Consider the following 21,517-nt stretch of genomic DNA (forward strand, 5'->3'; position numbering starts at 1 on the left):
AGCAGCCTGCAACCCAGAAGAGGACTCTCACCTTAACTCAACCCTGCTGGCACCCTGATCTTGTATTTCCAATCTCCAGAACTGTGAGAAATAGATGTTTGATAGTTTATGATATTTTGTTATGGCTGCCTGGGCTGACAACATCTTTGCGGGGGGTGGGGGGGCGTTATTCAGCCTACCATGTCTGGAAAGGGGCAATTTGTTGCTTTACCCTGATTTCTATATTCTCTCCATGTAGTGGGAAGAACCCAATATGTTAAAGAGACTGTTCTAATCAATGTAAGGTAGGTAGGAGCAAATACAGACCCAGTTGGAATTCAAGGCTGAAGATACCAAAGCAGCTACAAATATGAAGAAATAATCAGGAAGTGTAGATTCATATTAAGGTTCACTTTTTCTTCCTACATAGAAGGAATTTTCCCAGTTTGGAAATAACTCTCCCCGCTTCTCTGTTGTCTTTATATAAGGAGTCTGGAGGTTACCAAAAGTGCTTTCAGAGCAGTGGTTTGCAGCCTTGGCTGTATATTGGAATTACGGCAGGAGAATAGGGAATTAGCGTAACCAAAAGTTAAGGCATAAGCCAAAGAACAGCAGGTGCAGGCAGTTCTAGCCAAGATTGGGCAGCATACAGGCCACATCCTCCTTCCTGTGATAATAAGACAGAAGTTTCCACTTCAGACTCTGATTGGCCGCAGGCCAATCTCTCATAGACTGCAACCAGTTGGAGGCCTCTGAAGGGCAGCTAGGGGTGTTGCCAAGTTCTTTTGGCTTTATAAATACCCTGGGGAGCATTGCAATAGGCAGGCTCTTGAGCCACTTGCTCCAGCCTGTTCCCGCTCTGTGAATTGTACTTTTGTATCTTCAATGAATTTGTGTCTTTATTACTCCATTCTTTTGGTTTGTCTTTCATTGCTTCTTTCGTTGCTTCGTTTGTGCGTTTTGTTCAATTCTTTGTTCAATATGCCAAGAACCTGGATAACTCACAGTCAAGACGTTCTATCCAGTAATGGAATTACCTGGAGGAGCTTTTCAAAGATACCAATACCCCTAAATAAAATCAAGGTATCTGGAGTTGGAGCCCAGGCATCAATATTTTAAACTGTCCCCAGGTGATTCTGATGGGGGTTGAGAATCGCTATAAAGGAAGTAACAGGATTCCTCTTCCGGAGGCCCACAAAATGTTATCTTTCTCTCTCTCTCTCTCTAGCAAATACTTCGCTTTGGTCTGAGTATTTCTGGGAATCAATGGTTTTGAAGGTTTTAACATTTAGAAGGTTTACGCTTGGGGAGCCCTCAGGACTGTCTCATACTTTCTCTTCTCCCCCAGTCATGTCAATACCTAATCCATTGGAGACCAAAGTTTATTGATTATATTTTAAACTCTTTCTTGCATACCAGATATAAGTGGATAATAAATAAAGTTTCTTGAACAACTAGTAATCAAGTAAGCTGCTGTAAGATTTTCTCTGCTGGGATAATGAACTCCAAATAGTCAAGGATCAATTTACCTCTAGCCTCTCCCTCAGGCAGTTAAGATATTTAAAGCCTGAGGGTACCTCCTCCATCTCCGTGAGTTGAAATCATATCTCTTGGTCAATGCCTGTATCAAATGACACCTCTCCCATTAGCTCCTTTTTGTTCTAGATGTCATCTTTTTCCTTTGAGCCTTTTTGTATTCTCTTGATGACACTTTCCTCATGCTTCTTTGCATTAGCTAGTACTTTCCTTTTTCCTTGTGAATAGAATATAAACTCTTTTGAAGTAGGATTATAGAATAAAATACACAATCTTCTCATGCCTATTTTTCCTAGCACAGTAATGGAGGTGAAGGAACATAAAAATTTCTAATTGATATTTTCTCTTGTGAGATTGATCACTGGTGATCTTCCCGGTAGGATAAAACCTTGGAAAGAAGATGTGTTTTCCATTACATGAGAAGTCACTGGAATACTGTGTTTCAGGCCCATTGTTGACTTATCAATTTTCTAGATTGGAAATACTCAGACCATGCCTGGAGAGACAGGTGAATCTTTCAGCAACCAATCTTAGATTTATCTCTTATTTCCAGACTACAGTACTGACTGTGGACTGTGTAGGTTTTAAACTGTCATGGGGTTTTGTTTAAAGTTGACTGTAAATGTAGTTCCAGGTTTAGCTGACCTGGAAGGTAGGAAATCTCCTACCACTTATATTTTCAGCAGAGAAATTCTAGCAAAGGCAAGGATTCATGTCCAGGAAATCTATTCCCTTGCCCATCAGACTCTCTTAGACTTTCCCCATCCTCCATGCTGCCCTAGCCCTCACCCTCGCCCCATCTTTCCACCCCAAACCATAATTCTAAGAACTGCTGAAAGCCACCGCTATAGCTCTCTCCACTCTTCTGTGACTTTACTCAGTGGGGCTGAGAAATTCAGGATCTGAAAATCCTCAGTTAGAGTCAGACTTCACCAATCTACTGAAAAACCCCCCAAAAGAAAAATAAATCTCAACCTCCAAGCAGGGGATCAGCCTCTTTACACTACTGGAAAGTCATCCCTCTGGTGGCTAAGGGTAGATGACCCCATGCTGGGACAGATTTGTCAGCTGAGAGCCATGGGATAGCAGCCTGGAAAGGAAGGCTTTTACAACCCGAGAAAATGGAGCAGGACCTGCCCGTTCATGGGCCCTGCCACAAAGCTGGCAGCTCTTGAGTTTGGAGACCACAGACCCTTCAGGATTCAAACTCGCTGAACCCCAAGGGGGGGTATCTTCCTCTGTTTGGCCTGCTATATAACAAAGTACCATAGACTGGGCAGCTTATAAACAACAGAAATTAATTTCTCATAGTTCTAGAGGTTGGAAAGTCCAAGATCAAGGTACCAGAAGATGTGGTGTCTGATTTGCCCGCTTTCTGGTTCATGGATGGCCATCTTCTTGCTTTGTACTCACACGGCAGAAGGAGCAAGGGAGCTCCCTGAGGTCCCTTTTGTAAGGGCACTCATCCTTCTGCCCCCATGACCCAATTACCTCCCAAAGGCCCCCCCTCCAGATACCGTCACATTGGGCATTTTAATCTCAGTATATGAATTTTGGGGAGACACAAACATTCAGTGTATTCAGGGGGCAACTGTTGCTCTTTTAAGCTGACACCTACACACAAAGGGTGATGACCTTAGTGTAAAGGCAAGGATTTCAAACGAGCTGATGAAAACCTAACCAGTAAATATGTATGTTGTGTGGGATAAAGATCAAGTGTGAACATTTCAAACAGGCCTTACAAGAGAGCAACCTGCAGGGAAGAATGTCACCCCTGGAGTGGGTTGGGATTACCCAAGTCCAGTTATTTTATACTAGAAACTATTGCATGAGAAGGACATGGTTAATGTGTAAGAAATAAAGCTTTCCATGCCTCCCCCGACAGCCAGCTCAGACAAGGCTGTTCTTGGTGGAGTCATCTTTCGAAGGATTACTCTAGCTTCCTGGTTAGCCCTGGATTCAGTGCCCTCACCCTTCGTCCGTTGACAGCTGGGCGCAGTGGCTCACGCCTGTAATCCCAGCACTTTTGGAGGCTGAGGCGGGCAGATCACTTGAGGTGAGGAGTTAAGAGACCACCCTGGCCAACATGGTGAAATCCCGTCTCCACTAAAAAAAAAAAAAAAATTAGCTGTGGTGGTGGCTCATGCATGTAATCCCACATTCTAAGGAGGCTGAGGCGGGAGAATTGTTTGAACCCAGAAGGCGGAGGTTGTAGTGAGCCGAGATTGCATCACTGCTCTCCAGCATAGGTGACAGACTCTGTCTCCAAAAAATAAAAAAGACAATGGCCTAATAATTCCTTTAAGTCCCCCCCATCCCCTATGGAACCCAGTCCTTCCATTTTTTTTTTACTCATTCTAAGGTATAAATGGCCTGTGATGCTTTAATAAAGCATTTATCCAAAGCATTTAAAAATCTTTAATGGGAATTATTAAACTAGAGGAGTAATTGGGCTCCAAAGTAAAATTTAAGACAACGAATAGAATGATTTTGGGCCCCTATACTATCTTTGAACAAATAACAGAGGAGAGAGGAAAACAGGTGATGGAAAAGAGCTGACGACACGTACTGATTTAATGGTTCTGAGTGGTGGGCTAATACTGCTGACTTCAAAGCTCTTTATTACACCTGAATACGAAAGCAAATGTTCTAGGGGAGGCCGGAGATGGCCCGTGAGTCCTGTCTCTGCTGCTTACCAGATGGATAATCTTAGGCAACTCTCCAAACTGTGAAACGGAGACGATATGACCTCTCTAACACAATGTCTGCAATACAGTAGATGATCAAGAAACGTGGGCGTCAATAGTTCTGAGCCCCTACTAAGTCAGCATTTATATCTCAGAGAAGCTTCCGAGTTACCTCTAACCTTGATATTGAGGGCTGGGATCTGCCACAAAATGGAGAGGTTTTGAGGGCGTGATTCATTGCTCATTCTTAAACTGCTCTTTCCCCCCATCCCCCCACTTCACTGCATTCATGCATTGCAGTGTCTGGTACATAGTAGAAACTCAGTAAATATTTACTGAACTAAGCCTTTATGTGGAAGGTCTTAACTCATTATTTATTTATTTTTTTGAGATGGAGTCTCGTTCTGCTGCCCAGGCTGGAGTGCAGTGGCATGATTGATCTCAGCTCACTACAACCTCTGCCTCCTGGTTCGAGCGATTCTCCTGCCTCAGCCTCCCAAGTAGTTGAGATTACAGGCATGCGCCACCACCCTGCCTAATTTTTGTACTTTTAGTAGAGACAGGGTTTCATCACGTTGGCCAGGCTGGTCTTGAACTCCTGGCCTCAAGTGATCCACCTGCCTTGGCCTCCCAAAGTGCTGGGATTACAGGCGTGAGCCACCACGCATGGCCTTAACTCATTCTTAAGAAACACTACTGCTGAGACTCTTGACAAGAAAAAGTGGAATAAACACTTCCAGGCTTACAGAGGAACCCTCTGGGAAAGAAGCTAAGATTGCTGGGAAGGCTGAAACCTGGAGGATTTAGAGAACGTTAGGAAGAGGTTGGTTCTTACCCAAGGACCTGAATGAACTAGTTCATAGAATCAAATAACGTCAGCATGAATGATTTTAGAAATCACCTGGAAGTCAACCCCAGGCCCAGAGAGCGTATATGGCTTGTATAAAATCAAATAAATAACAAACTAGGGTCTAAGTCTTGACTCCTGTTCAGTGATTTTTTTCTAGACAACACTGGAACTTGCCAAGAGATATTGAGTGGAATTGTTTTAACAGGTACTTTGGAATAAGCAGAAGTGAAAGGGATAGGCCAATTCCTAGGGCAAAGGCTATAATGTTGATAGATATGAGTCCTATTTCACATCAGCCTTCTCTATTAAGGAAATTGATCTGCAGCATGATAAAAAGGATAGTCCAAAACAGTTAATAGGTAATTACATTTTAAGATAGGTAACAAGATAGAGAAGCCTAATTCATTTGATTGATTTCGAGCCCTCACACCCAAAGAAATTCCACTTCAGAATACTGAAAGAATTGCCCTGTTGTAACACTCTCGCTGGGGGAGAGTACTGTATTATTAACTACTTTAACTAGCTGCCTGAGGTCAACAATTAGTACAAGGCCAAAAGAGATCTCACAGCCCAGCCTCTCTGCATCCAGACTTGAGCATTTTCCACTCTACCAGGTGTCACCACTGGTCACTAAGTGAGCTGATGAATCCCTTCATAGAATCTGGGTTTTGAAACATTGCAACAAAATAAAATGAAGCACCCAAACCAACAAAATGAAATTTAACAGAGCAAGTGGAAAGTGCTGCGTGTAGCCTAGTTTTAAAAATCTTTACAAATACAAAACAGAGATGTAGAGTAAGAAGAATTCATGTTGAAAAGAGTTAGGAATCTTGGTGGACTCCAAGCTCATATCTTTGCGTGAAACAGCTGCGAAAATGGCTAGCAAAATCTTAGAAGGCATTAATAAAGGCGTAACGTTTAGAATAAAAGGAGAATAGGCCTACCATACTTCGCCAGGCAGACTTCATCTACAGTACTGTACTGTATTCCATTTAGCTCTGTAGGGTTCCAGGGAAGGATAAATAAGATAACACAGGCTCTAAAAGTTATGCCATGTGAGCTGAAAGGACTTGGGAATGTTCATTTTGGAGAACAGAAGGCTGTTCAATTTTAGTGTCTAAAATATGAAGGAGGCAGTCATTTTTCTGTATCGCTTTATAAAATAGAACTAAGATTAATTAGTAGATAAAAGCAAAGGAAAAGAAAACTTGTGTTGGTTGAATACCACTACATGCTGCTTGTGCTAGGTGCTTTACATTATTTTATTAAAACCTTTCGGAAACAGATGGATATTTTGGGAGTGGTGAGCTCCCTGTGACTGGAAATCAGAGCCCCAGCTCAGCACTACTCATTTAAAGCAGTGGCAGCCAGGCGTGGTGGCTCATGACTGTAATCCCAGTAGTTTGGGAGGCTGAGGTGGGAGGATCATTTAAGGCCAGGAGTTCAAGACCAGCCTGGGCAGCAGGGAGACCCCCGTCTTTACACAAAATAGAAAAAAATTAGCTGGGCATGGTGGCGCGTACCTGTGGTCCCAGCTACTCAGGAGGCTGAGGCAAGAGAATCGTTTGAACCTGGCGGGGTGGGGGTTGCAATGAGCTCAGATCACGCCACTGCATTCCAGCCTGGGCAACAGAGTGAGATTCCATCTCAAAAATGAAATGAAATGAAATAAAATAAAATAGAGATGGGGTCCCATTATGTTGCCCAGGCTGGTCTCAAACTCCTGAGCTTAAGAGATCCTCCCTGCTTAGGAGGCTGAGGTGGGAGCATTGCTTGGGCCTGGGAGGTTGTGGAAGCAGTGAGCTGTGGTCACATCACTACACTTCAACCTGGGTGACAGAAAAAGGCTTTCTCTCTCTCTCTATATATATATATTCTCTCTCTCTCTATATATAAAATATATAGTATATTATATGTAAGTATAGTGTATATATAGTATATAGTATATACTATACATATCTATAATATATATCTAATATATATTAGATATATAGATCTATCTATATATATTGTTTTCTAAAGCAGCAGCCATCCCTCTTCTGCCTCCAAGATTTAAGAATGCCATTCAGGCCTTTCTGAAGCCAGCATCCTATTGGAGGCAGGCTCTCTGCGGGCAGCAAGGGTTACTGTGTGTCAACAACGTGCATTTCTAATAGTTTCAAGGTTTCAAATCCCCACTGGATGGCTGACTGCAAGTGAGGGGCTACCTAGTCCATACTAGCCCAAGCTGCTGCTTTCTAGCCAGCCTTGAATGTTGGGATAGGCTCATGTTTGTCTAGGGTTGTGCAGGGAGGGCTAGGTGGTAGAGAGCCCGAGTGTTCTACGAGTTGATGAGGAATTGTGTGACAGGATGGGAATGGGATACTTCTCTTGGCCAGCCACAGCCATTCTTCTCACATCCACCCGTAGTCTTAGAGTCACCCAAGCGCTGAAGCCCTTCGGCCTAGGACATGTTCTGGCCAGTGAACAACGTATCAGCCAGGGTCCTGTCCTAGCAGAACCAGAATTCAACTTGAAGGATTCCAATGAAGAGACTTTAATGAAGGGACCGTTACAGAAGTGTGAGCAGGGAATCTGCAAAGGAACCTCAGTATCACGGGCACCCTCCAACCTCAAGACCATGTCTTTGCTGTCTCTTTATCTACCACTGGCTGAATCCTTCGTCTCACTCTGGTCTTTGTTATGATGCCACTCTCTCAAAGAACACTGTGACTGCTCCTCCTCAGCACTCCCTCCTCCCCACTGAACTTTGTTATATCACTTAACATCAACCAATATTTGCATATTTATTTGTGTGTTTATTGTCTGCCTCTATCCACTAGAATGTGAGCAGAGATTTTTGTTGTGTTCATTGCTATATCCCAGCACTTAGAACATTGCCCAGCCCAAGGAAGATGCTCGGTAAGTATTCACTGAATGAATGAATTAATAGATGAATGAAGACTAATTGGACTTATTAGAACACATAGAGAAAATGATCCAATGGTGACATCTGATCCCTCTTTCTTACTTCAATTTGTTAATCACTCCTTTAGGTGAAGCCACTTGAAATGCAAAAGGCTTTCATTTGGCCACAAGAGGGTGATATTGGCCAGTTTTTCATTTTATAGACACCTTGTTCTGAGACCATTCACTCTCTTCTTCCCCAGACCTCAGAAAGAAAACCCGAGTCAGGGCCGTGTCTACAGCCAAAGTAAACATACAGTGTTTTCTTCTGCCCAGACGCTTCCAAGTGAAATTCAATTAAAACCTACATCAATAAAGGTTTCTAAAGGAGAGAAGGTCACTAGAAAGTAAGAGTGTAGGGAATGTGTAGGCAGAATAAACAGGCAAAGAAAGGCATCTCCACCACTTTGGTAACCATGGAGATGCCACCAGCAGGCCAGATGACCTCATGTTTTGTGCCACATTCTTCTACTTCCCTTCCCTCTGCACCATCCAGGCTCCGTTTGGCTGTCCCTGCAAAAGTGTGAACTTTCACAATACAGGGTCTAGGCTCCTGGTTCCAATTGTGACCCCCCAAGTGTTCAGGGAAAGAAATACAGTTTACTCAAGGAATCAGTCCCTCTTTTACTAAGTCCTACTTTGTGAAGATACGTGTTAAGGGAACATGTGGGAGGATACAGAAATAAAGGGGCCACCAGCCCCGAGGTCAAGGCACACAATGATGACACTATGAGGCAGAAGTGGACAGGGCAGTATGGGATGCCCAGAGAAGGTGTCAGGAGCATCTGGAAGGCAAGAGAGGCTGTCTTTGGTGAGAAGGGGTCAGAGGCAGCTGTATGGGAGTGAGGACATTTGAACTGGGTTTGAAGGATAGGTAGGTACAAATTTGTGTTTGGCTGTATCTCAAGCACTTTCTGGTTTTATACACTGCTTTTAATTGCACTTGAATTTTAGGATAATTTTCTTCTCATTTATGAATGAGTAACCACCTGTTTAAATGAAATAGGTCAGTTTTTTCCCCCACATCTTAATCTTATAAGATATAGCATAATATAAAATAAAATAAGCTTGTAGGGGAGATAATGTGTTGTTAAAACAGGAGAAGGAGAAATCTTTTTATCCACCCCAGTGGTTCCTAAATTGAGCGCCCTTATGTACATCCCAAAGAGACTGGAGAATCTAACAAATGAACACATTATTATTATTATTATTATTATTATTATTATTATTGAGACATCTCACTCTTGTTGCCAAGGCTGGAGTGCAGTGGCGCGATCTCGGCTCACTGCAACCTCCGCCTTCCCATTTCAAACAATTCTCCCGCCTCAGCCTCCCGAGTAGCTGGGATTATAGGCATGCACCACCACGCCCGGGTAAGTATATGATTGTTTAAGTTTTTAAAAATATGGAGCAGAGAATGGAAGTCCTGAGGGGAGTTTTTATTATCTCGCCTTAAGTGCAGCTTTTCTCTTTTTTTTTTTTTTTTTTTTTTTTTGAGACGGAGTCTCACTCTGTCGCCCAGGCTGGAGTGCAGTGGCCGGATCTCAGCTCACTGCAAACTCCGCCTTCCAGGTTCACGCCATTCTCCTGCCTCAGCCTCCCGAGTAGCTGGGACTACAGGCGCTCGCCACCTCGCCCAGCTAGTTTTTTTTTTGTATTTTTTAGTAGAGATGGGGTTTCACCGTGTTAGCCAGGATGGTCTCGAACTCCTGACCTCGTGATCCGCCCATCTCAGCCTCCCAAAGTGCTGGGATTACAGGCTTGAGCCACTGCGCCTGGCAAGTGCAACTTTTCTCAACGGCCAAGGGTGGAATCTGCGAATACCTAGTGAGGGGTCCCGGGACTCACAGACTAAATTCACAGACCAACACTGTGGACTCTCCTCAAACATATTTATTTGAAAGGGAGACATTCCAGAGGGAAAGCAGGGAAAGAACAAAATGAAAAACTCAGATGTCACGTAGCGGCTCTGAGTCAAAGGCTTCCACATCCTTCCTGGCCATCCCCAACATGGGGCCACAGCCACGGCCCCTCCACTCAGGTGTGGGGTGATGCCCCCAGGTCACCCCAGACTAGTGTGGTAGTGCTTCTTCCACTGCTAGAGTGAGGAAGGGGCATAAGACCTTCCTCAGCCTCTCCAAGGTGCCCCTGCTCAGCACCAGGGGCAGGACATCCACGAAAAGATCTGGGTTTATGTACTGCAGGTGGAAAAACACATAAGCCAGCAACCTAATGAAGACTAGGGCCATGAAGGTGAGATACTGGAGATGCCTGCAAAGAGATGTTCATTATTTGCATGAGAAAAAAGACAGCCTGAGGTCAAGCAGTGAAAGGCAAACCTCACAGTCATAAATGGCTGGTGAATTGCTTTCTTCAGGCAAAGTTGATAAGGGAAAGTAGGAATGGGGACACAGGGTAAGAGTAGGGAAGAGGCAAATGCAGAAAAAGAGTGATGTCACGGTTATAAATTGAATACAACCCTCCTGACATTCAGTCCTGCAACAGCATAGTCCTCCTGATGTTTTCTATGTAGAAAAGTTAGAGGTACGAAAGAAGACTTTCCGGGTACTGTGTACGGGACAGGCCTTTCTAGGGTTGTCAGAAAATGTTTAGGACCATCACTTGTGAGCCTTGTGTCCAGTGGTTCTTTCCAGGTCCTCTATAATGGGCAGTTTTAGAATTTGAAATAAGATTTAGCCATCGGTGACATTAACATCCAGGAAAAATGATGAGGATTAGCTTTTTTCTAAACAGGTGCTAAAGCACACCAATAAAAAGGGCTTTGTCTCTCTCTCTCTCTCTCTCTCTGTCTCTCTCTCTCTCTCTGTGTGTGTGTGTGTGTGTGTGTGTGTGTGTGTGTGTGTGTGTCAGGGCTTGAAAAATGGAAAGGGCTCTACCTAGGATCATAAGAATGAAAATTAAAAGTTAAATGCAACCTACATCTTTATCCCAAATTTCTCAGAAAGAGCCACACATTTCTCCAGCTATTTATAACTGTTGTTTAACTCTGGTGTTATAATTCTGCACTGAGAAAAGTAAGAATGGTTGGGAGAAATTTGGGGCTGCCTTGTGTATTCTGATCACTGGATGATGTGTTTATCCTTGTTCTTTTGGCCCTCATCAGGTAATGCACAGAGTGAAATGTGGCCTAGGCTAGGTAAAGGCAAGATTCTTCCACTTACTTGTACCAACAGATTCTCTCCTGTTTCTTAATGGTGGTCTTCTCCTGTGGGAAGCAATGAGAAATCACAGCTATGGCTTTTCATGTGTTCACAGGGAGGCAGAAGAGCAGAGACCCTGGAGTCAGGATGCCTGGGTTTGAATTCTGCCTCTGCCACCTCCTAGCTTCTGTGGTGTGGAGTAGGCACTAAACCTCATTATTTCCTAATTACAGGATTATTAAAAAGGAGGGAAAGAGAGGGAGAACCTAGCAGAGGGAGGGGATAGAGGCAAACCCAGGTTTGGAATAGGAAAAACTTGCCATGTTTCTTTGGGTAGTGTCCACCAAAATTGACCCAGGTTTCACTATTTGAGAGGAGTCATTCTGGGCTTTGGATCTGGGTAAGAGATCAGAGCCAATAATTAGGTAACGTAATCTGAGAGGCTGATGAAAGGTGCTTTCCTAAGTTATGTGACATCCTAGACTCTTGGTAACATTCACAATGCTCAACATTTAAAATCCATAATTGCTCAACTTATAAAGAGCCAGGAAGACGTGATTCATTCTTAAAAGAAAGACAATCAATGAAAACTAAGCTAGATAGAACCCTGACGTTGGATTCAGACTGCAGTTTGTGTCTTGGCAGCAGCTCAGTGTCAGGTCTGGTCTTATGTCCTGAGTTGGGCTGCTCACACATTGCCCTGAGCATGCATGGTTGGGAAGTCCAGTCAGAGATTCAGGTACAGTTCAGACACAGATTTAGGAATTCCCCATGTCTGACTCTCTACTTTTTCCCCAGTATCTTTGGCTGCCTCAAATTCTCTATTCCATATTTTGTTACTCCAAAGAGACTATAGGTTTTCTCTGCTGGTGCATCTGACACACCCAGTTTGGTCTTTCTTCAGGCTAGAAGCTATAGAAACGGGGAAATAATGCCCATGATTCTCTTTTTCCAAGTGCCGGATCCCTTCCAGAATCTGCTTGCTTTTATTCACTCGCCAATATCTTCTGTTCATTGTTTGTTCATTTGTTTTGCTGTCCTAAGTTTCGCTTTCTGCAATAGGATTGAGTCCATTAATGGAAATGCCTATAAATAACACCAGCAAATAATGCCTGCAAATGCTTGCAAATAATTCAATAAAGCAAGAAAAAGAAATAAAAAGTTAAAGACTGAAAAGGAAAAAATACAATTGTTATTATTTATAGTTGAGAAGCTAAAAGAAATTTTTAGAATAGGTGAATTTAGCAAGACTAATGATACAAGTTCAAAATATAGAAACCAATTGTATTTCTATGCACTAACAGTAATCAATTAAAAAATCAAGGCTGGGCATATTGGCTTACACCTGTAATCCTAGCACTTTGGGAGGCCAAGGCAGGAGGATCACTTAAGTCTAGGAGTTTGAGACCAGCCTGAGCAACATAGTGGTCAACAACCCTGTCTCTATTCTATTTAATTTTATTATTTTATTTATATTTTTTGAGATGGAGTCTCGCTCTGTCACCGAGGCTGGAGTGCAGTGGCGTAATCTTGGCTCACCGCAACCTCTGCCTCCTTGGTTCAAGCAATTCTCCTGCCTAAGCCTCCCAAGTAGCTAGGACTACAGGCATGCACCACCACACTTGGCTATTTTTTTTTTTGTATTTTTAGTAGAGACAGGGTTTCACCATGTTGGTCAGGCTGGTCTTGAACTCCTGACCTGCCTCAGCTTCCCAAAGACCTGGGATTACAGGCATGAGCCACCACCCCTGGCCACCGTCTCTATTTAAAAAAAAAAAAAATTAATAAAAAAAGAAAATTAAATTAACACAGCATTCACAGTAGCATTAAAAATATTAAATACCCAGGAATAAATCCAATGGAAAGTGTATAAGTACACCACACAGAAAACTATAAAACATTATTGTGAGAAATTAAAGATCTAAATAAATGGAGGGATAAAGATGTCATGGTGTGTGAAACTATTGTTTATTTTTATTGTTGTTTGTGGTCCAGGCTCTGGTGGTCCAGGCTAGAATACGGTGGTGCAATCATAGCTCACTTTTACCTCAAACTCCTGGACTCAAACAATCCTCCTGCCTCAGCCTCCTGAGTAGCTAGGACTATAGGCACACACAACCATGACCAGCTAATTTGTTTTATTTTTTTTAGAGATAGTGTCTCGCTATGTTGCCCAGGCTGGTCTCCATCTCCTGGCCTCAAGAGAACCTCCCTTCCTAGCCTCCCAAAACGCTGGCATTACAGGCACAAGCCACAGCACCTGGCCCTGGAAAACTATTGTTTAGATACTAATTATCCTCTCACTTTATCTATAGATTCCATGTAGCGCCAATCAACATCTCAGCAAGGTTTTTTGTTTTTGTTTTGGTAGAAGTTGAAAAACCAATTTTAAAATTTATATAGAAATTCAAGGGGCCAAGAAAGCCAAGATAATCATGCAGAATTTAGGCTACCATATCAATGCTAATTATAAAGCTACAGTAATTAGTGTAGTTTTGGCACAAGGATAGAAACAGTGACTAATTGTGCAGAATAAAGCATCCAGAAACACTCACACATATATGATCACCAGACATAAAATAAGACCCCACTGCAAATGCATAGTCTCTTCAATAAATGGTGCTGGACCAATTGGATATCCATATGGAAAAAAAACCCCACAAATTTTAATCTCTACCTCACACCACAGAAAAGAAAATAAATTCCAAAAGAACGTAAACCTGAGTAAAAGGTAAATGGTAAAAAATTCTAGGGGAAACCATAGAGAGTAGTTTTATGACCTCAAAAAGGCAGAAAGCAAAAAGAATGGATTGACACATTTCACAGATTAGATTGTTCCCCAAATTAATAACTATTGTTTATCCAAAATGTCATTAAGAAAGTAAAAAAGGAAAGCCACAGAATAGACTATAATACATACATTTGACAAAGGATCTTATGAAAAAAATAAGGAACTCCTACAAATCAATTAGAAAAAGACTAACAATCTCACAGACGTGGGCAAAAGACATATCACAAAGAGGACATTCAAATTTCCAAACTGTGTGAAAAGCTATAAAACATCATTATTAATCAGCAATAAAATGCACATAAAATATCATTATTGTTCAGTAATAAAATGTTTTTAAAATCAAAATTGTACATCACTACAGCCTCCTGCCAGACTAGCTAAAATCATAAAGGCTGTAAATACTGAGTGAAAGTAAGGATGAGGAATAACTAGAACTCTTGTACATTTTTTATGGGAGGGGATGTTGGTACAGGCACTTTGGAAAATTGTTCAGCTTATCTAGTAAACCAAAGATGTATATACCCTATGACCTAGAAATTCTATTCCTTGGTATATAACCCAAGAAAAATGAGAGGATACATCCATCAAAAGACATGCACAAGAATGCTTGTAGCAGCATTATTATAAATCTCCAAACTGGAAATAAGCAACATGTTCCTTAACAGTAGAATAGATACATTGTGCCATATTTCTGTATGTTATATAGAATATAACAGCCATGAAAAAGAACAAATCATGCAACAATGTGAGTGAGTCTCAGTGAAAGCTAGACACAATCAAGAACATAATAAATTTACACAAAGTTCAAGAATCCTTTGAAAAGAAAGAGATAGGCATCTTTGGCAAGATGGCCGAATAGGAACAGCTCCAGTCTCCAACTCCCAGTGTGAGAAACACAGAAGACCAGTGATTTCTGCATTTTCAACTGAGGTACTGGGGTCATCTCACTAGGGAGTGCCGGACAATTGGTGCTGGTCAGCTGCTGCAGCCCGACCAGCGAGAGCTGAAGCAGGGAGAGGCATCGCCTCACCTGGGAAGCACAACGGGGAAGGGAATCCCTTTTCCTAGCCAGAGGAACTGAGACACACAACACCTGGAAAATTGGGTAACTCCCACCCCAATACTGCGCTTTAAGCAAACGGGCACACCAGGAGAATATATCCCACACCTGGCCGGGAGGGTCCCACAGCCATGGAGCCTCCCTCATTGCTAGCACAGCAGTCTGCGATCTAACCGCAAGGCAGCAGCGAGGCTGGGGGAGGGGCGCCCACCATTGCTGAGGCTTAAGTAGGTAAACAAAGCTGCTGGGAAGCTCGAACTGGGTGGAGCTCACAGCAGCTCAAGGAAACCTGCCTGTCTCTGTAGACTCCACCTCTGGGGACAGGGCACAGATAAACAACAACAACAAAAAAGCAGCAGAACCTCTGCAGACGCAAACGACTCTGTCTGACAGCTTTGAAGAGAGCAGTGGATCTCCCCACACGGAGGTTGAGATCTGAGAACGGACAGACTGCCTGCTCAGGTGGGTCCCTGACCCCTGAGTAGCCTCACTGGGAGACATCTCCCACTAGGGGCAGTCTGACACCCCACATCTCACAGCGTGGGGTACACCCCTGAGAAGAAGCTTCCAAAGGAAGAATCAGACAGGTACACTCGCTGTTCAGCAATATTCTATCTTCTGCAACCTCTGCTGCTGATACCCAGGCAAACAGGGTCTGGAGTGGACCTCAAGCAATCTCCAACAGACCTGCAGCTGAGGGTCCTGACTGTCAGAAGGAAAACTATCAAACAGGAAGGACACCTATACCAAAACCCCATCAGTACGTCACCATCATCAAAGACCAGAGACAGATAAAACCACAAAGATGGGGAAAAAGCAGGGCAGAAAAGCTGGAAATTCAAAAATTAAGAGCGCATCTCCCCCTGCAAAGGAGCGCAGTCCATCGCCAGCAACGGATCAAAGCTGGTCAGAGAATGACTTTGATGAGATGAGAGAAGAAAGCTTCAGTCCATCAAACTTCTCAGAGCTAAAGGAGGAATTACGTACCCAGCGCAAAGAAACTAAAAATCTTGAAAAAAGAGTGGAAGAATTGACAGCTAGACTAATTAATGCAGAGAAGGTCATAAACGAAATGACAGAGATGAAAACCATGACACGAGAAATACATGACAAATGCACAAGCTTCAGTAACCGACTCGATCAACTGGAAGAAAGAGTATCAGCGATTGAGGATCAAATGAATGAAATGAAGCGAGAAGAGAAACCAAAAGAAAAAAGAAGAAAAAGAAATGAACAAAGCCTGCAAGAAGTATGGGATTATGTAAAAAGACCAAATCTACGTCTGATTGGGGTGCCTGAAAGTGAGGGGGAAAATGGAACCAAGTTGGAAAACACTCTTCAGGATATCATCCAGGAGAACTTCCCCAACCTAGTAGGGCAGGCCAACATTCAAATTCAGGAAATACAGAGAACGCCACAAAGATACTTCTCGAGAAGAGCAACTCCAAGACACATAATTGCCAGATTCACCAAAGTTGAAATGAAGGAAAAAATCTTAAGGGCAGCCAGAGAGAAAGGTCAGGTTACCCACAAAGGGAAGCCCATCAGACTAACAGCAGATCTCTTGGCAGAAACTCTACAAGCCAGAAGAGAGTGGGGGCCAATATTCAACGTTCTTAAAGAAAAGAATTTTAAACCCAGAATTTCATATCCAGCCAAACTAACCTTCATAAGTGAAGGAGAAATAAAATCCTTTACAGATAAGCAAATGCTTAGAGATTTTGTCACCACCAGGCCTGCCTTACAAGAGACCCTGAAGGAAGCCCTAAACATGGAAAGGAACAACCGGTACCAGCCATCGCAAAAACATGCCAAAATGTAAAGACCATCGAGGCTAGGAAGAAACTGCATCAACTAACGAGCAAAATAACCAGTTAATATCATAATGGCAGGATCAAGTTCACACATAACAATATTAACCTTAAATGTAAATGGACTAAATGCTCCAATTAAAAGACACAGACTGGCAAACTGGATAAAGAGTCAAGACCCATCAGTCTACTGTATTCAGGAGACACATCTCACATGCAGAGACATACATAGGCTCAAAATAAAGGGATGGAGGAAGATCTACCAAGCAAATGGAGAACAAAAAAAAGCAGGGGTTGCAATACTAGTCTCTAATAAAACAGACTTTAAACCATCAAAGATCAAAAGAGACAAAGAAGGCCATTACATAATGGTAAAGGGATCAATTCAACAGGAAGAGCTAACTCTCCTAAATATATATGCACCCAATACAGGAGCACCCAGATTCATAAAGCAAGTCCTTAGAGACTTACAAAGAGACTTAGACTCCCATACAATAATAATGGGAGACTTCAACACTCCACTGTCAACATTAGACAGATCAACGAGACAGAAAGTTAACAAGGATATCCAGGAATTGAACTCATCTCTGCACCAAGCGGACCTAATAGACATCTATAGAACTCTCCACCCCAAATCAACAGAATATACATTCTTCTCAGCACCACATCGCACTTATTCCAAAATGGACCACATAATTGGAAGTAAAGCACTCCTCAGCAAATGTAAAAGAACAGAAATTATAACAAACTGTCTCTCAGACCACAGTGCAATCAAACTAGAACTCAGGACTAAGAAACTCAATCAAAACCGCTCAACTACATGGAAACTGAACAACCTGCTCCTGAATGACTACTGGGTACATAACAAAATGAAAGCAGAAATAAAGATGTTCTTTGAAACCAATGAGAACAAAGATACAACATACCAGAATCTCTGGGACACATTTAAAGCAGTGCGTAGAGGGAAATTTATAGCACTAAATGCCCACAAGAGAAAGCAGGAAAGATCTAAAATTGACACTCTAACATCACAATTAAAAGAACTAGAGAGGCAAGAGCAAACACATTCAAAAGCTAGCAGAAGGCAAGAAATAACTAAGATCAGAGCAGAACTGAAGGAGATAGAGACACAAAAAACCCTCCAAAAAATCAATGAATCCAGGAGTTGGTTTTTTGAAAAGATCAACAAAATTGACAGACAGCTAGCAAGACTAATAAAGAACAAAAGAGAGAGGAATCAAATAGATGCAATAAAAAATGATAAAGGGGATATCACCACCGACCCCACAGAAATACAAACTACCATCAGAGAATACTATAAACACCTCTACGCAAATCAACTAGAAAATCTAGAAGAAATGGATAATTTCCTGGACACTTACACTCTCCCAAGACTAAACCAGGAAGAAGTTGAATCCCTGAATAGACCAATAGTAGGCTCTGAAATTGAGGCAATAATTAATAGCCTACCCACCAAAAAAAATCCAGGACCAGATGGATTCACAGCTGAATTCTACCAGAGGTACAAGTAGGAGCTGGTACCATTCCTTCTGAAACTATTCCAATCAATTGAAAAAGAGGGAATCCTCCCTAACTCATTTTATGAGGCCAACATCATCCTGATACCAAAGCCTGGCAGAGACACAACAAAAAAAAGAGAATTTTAGACCAATATCCCTGATGAACATCGATGCAAAAATTCTCAATAAAATACTGGCAAACCGGATTCAGCAGCACATCAAAAAGCTTATCCACCACGATCAAGTGGGCTTCATCCCTGGGATGCAAGGCTGGTTCAACATTCGCAAATCAATAAACATAATCCAGCATATAAACAGAACCAAAGACAAAAACCACATGATTATCTCAATAGATGCAGAAAAGGCTTTTGACAAAATTCAACAGCCCTTCATGCTAAAAACGCTCAATAAATTTGGTATTGATGGAACGTACCTCAAAATAATAAGAGCTATTTATGACAAACCCACAGCCAATATCATACTGAATGGGCAAAAACTGGAAAAATTCCCTTTGAAAACTGGCACAAGACAGGGATGCCCTCTCTCACCACTCCTATTCAACATAGTCTTGGAAGTTCTGGCTAGGGCAATCAGGCAAGAGAAAGAAATCAAGGGTATTCAGTTAGGAAAAGAAGAAGTCAAATTGTCCCTGTTTGCAGATGACATGATTGTATATTTAGAAAACCCCATCGTCTCAGCCCAAAATCTCCTTAAGCTGATAAGCAACTTCAGCAAAGTCTCAGGATACAAAATCAACGTGCAAAAATCACAAGCATTCTTATACACCAGTAACAGACAAACAGAGAGCCAAATCATGAATGAACTTCCATTCACAATTGCTTCAAAGAGAATAAAATACCTAGGAATCCAACTTACAAGGGATGTAAAGGACCTCTTCAAGGAGAACTACAAACCACTGCTCAGTGAAATCAAAGAGGACACAAACAAATGGAAGAACATACCATGCTCATGGATAGGAAGAATCAATATCGTGAAAATGGCCATACTGCCCAAAGTTATTTATAGATTCAATGCCATCCCCATCAAGCTACCAATGAGTTTCTTCGCAGAATTGGAAAAAACTGCTTTAAAGTTCATATGGAACCAAAAAAGAGCCCGCATTGCCAAGACAATCCTAAGTCAAAAGGACAAAGCTGGAGGTGTCACGCTACCTGACTTCAAACTATACTACAAGGCTACAGTAACCAAAACAGCATGGTACTGGTACCAAAACAGAGCTATAGACCAATGGAACAGAACAGAGTCCTCAGAAATAATACCACACATCTACAGCCATCTGATCTTTGACAAACCTGAGAGAAACAAGAAATGGGGAAAGGATTCCCTATTTAATAAATGGTGCTGGGAAAATTGGCTAGCCATAAGTAGAAAGCTGAAACTGGATCCTTTCCTTACTCCTTATACGAAGATTAATTCAAGATGGATTAGAGACTTAAATGTTAGACCTAATACCATAAAAACCCTAGAAGAAAATCTAGGTAGTACCATTCAGGACATAGGCATGGGCAGGGACTTCATGTCTAAAACACCAAAAGCAACAGCAGCAAAGCCAAAATTGACAAATGGGATCTAATTAAACTAAAGAGCTTCTGCACAGCAAAAGAAACTACCATCAGAGTGAACAGGCAACCTACAGAATGGGAGAAAATTTTTGCAATCTACTCATCTGACAAAGGGCTAATATCCAGAACCTACAAAGAACTCAAAGAAATATACAAGAAAAAAACAAACAACCCCATCAAAAAGTGGGCAAAGGATATGAACAGACATTTCTCAAAAGAAGACATTCATACAGCCAACAGACACATGAAAAAATGCTCATCATCACTCACCATCAGAGAAATGCAAATCAAAACCACAATGAGATACCATCTCACACCAGTTAGAACGGCAATCATTAAAAAGTCAGGAAACAACAGGTGTTGGAGAGGATGTGGAGAAATAGGAACACTTTTACACTGTTGGTGGGATTGTAAACTAGTTCAACCATTATGGAAAACAGTATGGCAATTCCTCAAGGATCTAGAACTAGATGCACCATATGACCCAGCCATCCCACTACTGGGTATATACCCAAAGGATTATAAATTATTCTACTACAAAGACACATGCACACGTATGTTTATTGCGGCACTATTCACAATAGCAAAGACTTGGAATCAACCCAAATGTCCATCTGTGACAGACTGGATTAAGAAAATGTGGCACATATACACCATGGAATACTATGCAGCCATAAAAAAGGATGAGTTTGCGTCTTTGTAGGGACATGGATGCAGCTGGAAACCATCATTCTTAGCAAACTATCACAAGAAGAGAAAACCAAACACCGCATGTTCTCACTCATAGGTGGGAACTGAACAATGAGATCACTTGGACTCGGGAAGGGAACATCACACCCTGGGGCCTATCATGGGGAGGGGGAGGGGGGAGGGATTGCATTGGGAGTTATACATGATATAAATGATGAATTGATGTGTGCTGACGAGTTGATGGGTGCAGCACACCAACATGGCACAAGTATACCTATGTAACAAACCTGCACGTTATGCACATGTACCCTAGAACTTAAAGTATAATAAAAAAATAAACAACAAAAAAAAGAAATTGTGGTTAAAAGTAATGGCAAGGCCAGACGCGGTGGCTCAAGCCTGTAATCCCAGCACTTTGGGAGGCTGAGACGGGCGGATCACGAGGTCAGGAGATCGAGACCATCCTGGCTAACACAGTGAAACCCCGTCTCTACTAAAAAAATACAAAAAGCTAGCCAGGCGAGGTGGCGGGCGCCTGTAGTCCCAGCTACTCGGGAGGCTGAGGCAGGAGAATGGCGTATACCCGGGAGGCGGAGCTTGCAGTGAGCTGATATCCGGCCACTGCACTCCAGCCTGGGCGACAGAGCGAGACTCCGTCTCAAAAAAAAAAAAAAAAAAGTAACGGCAAAAACCGCAATTACTTTTGCACCAGCCTAATAGCTTATACAGATATCTGCCATTTTAAAAAGAACATGACAGTGGAAGATCACTTTGGTAAAGTTGTAATAATGTTTCTTTTTTGGTGAAAAGATGATCTACAAAACTCCCTCAGAGCTAATGAAAAACTAGACTATGTTGATGGGACCTATTTATAAATTTGAATATTCCATGGAAAGTTGTATA

This window comes from Rhinopithecus roxellana, chromosome 5, assembly GCF_007565055.1.
Source record: "Rhinopithecus roxellana isolate Shanxi Qingling chromosome 5, ASM756505v1, whole genome shotgun sequence".
Classification (NCBI taxonomy): domain Eukaryota; kingdom Metazoa; phylum Chordata; class Mammalia; order Primates; family Cercopithecidae; genus Rhinopithecus; species Rhinopithecus roxellana.